Source organism: Salvia miltiorrhiza, chromosome 1, assembly GCF_028751815.1.
Source record: "Salvia miltiorrhiza cultivar Shanhuang (shh) chromosome 1, IMPLAD_Smil_shh, whole genome shotgun sequence".
Classification (NCBI taxonomy): domain Eukaryota; kingdom Viridiplantae; phylum Streptophyta; class Magnoliopsida; order Lamiales; family Lamiaceae; genus Salvia; species Salvia miltiorrhiza.
The window spans coordinates 6,405,697-6,406,418 of record NC_080387.1 but is presented as its reverse complement, the minus strand read 5'-3'; positions in this window follow the sequence as shown (position 1 = coordinate 6,406,418).

The following is a 722-nucleotide window of genomic DNA, read 5'->3' as shown; positions in this document are numbered from 1 at the left end:
AATTTCTCGCTGAAGTAGGCAACAGGGCGACCCCCTTGGCTCAAAACAGCACCAATCCCAACTTTCGAAGCATCACAATTTAATTCGAAAGGGGTGGAAAAAACAGGAAGGACTAGGAGAGGAGCATTGGTGAGTTTACTCTTAATAATATTGAAAGCAGTATCAGCTTCTGTACTCCAAAAGAAGGACTTGCCATGCATACAATCAGTGATTGGCGCCATTATCGTACTAAAATGGGGAATAAAGCGACGATAGAAAGAGGCTAAGCCATGAAAACTGCGAGCCTCAGTTAACGTAGATGGTGTGGGCCATTCACGTATAGCGTCGATCTTCAAGGTATCAACCCCAATACCGTCCGCCGATATGCGATAACCCAAAAAAAGTATAGAATCCGTGAAAAAACAACATTTAGATGGAGAAGTGTAGAATTTCTCTTCTCGAAGAATTAGAAAAACCGCCCTCAAATGCTCCAAATGTTCAACTTCAGATTTACTATAAATCAAAATATCGTCGAAATAGACAACAACACACGTACCAATCAGCGGACGCAGAGATTGATTCATGACACGCATGAAAGTGCTTGGCGCGTTAGACAACCCAAATGGCATAACAAGCCATTCAAAAAGACCCTCTCTCGTCTTGAAAGCCGTCTTCCATTCATCCCCAGGACGAATGCGAATCTGATGATACCCACTTTTTAAATCTAACTTGCTGAAAATCAC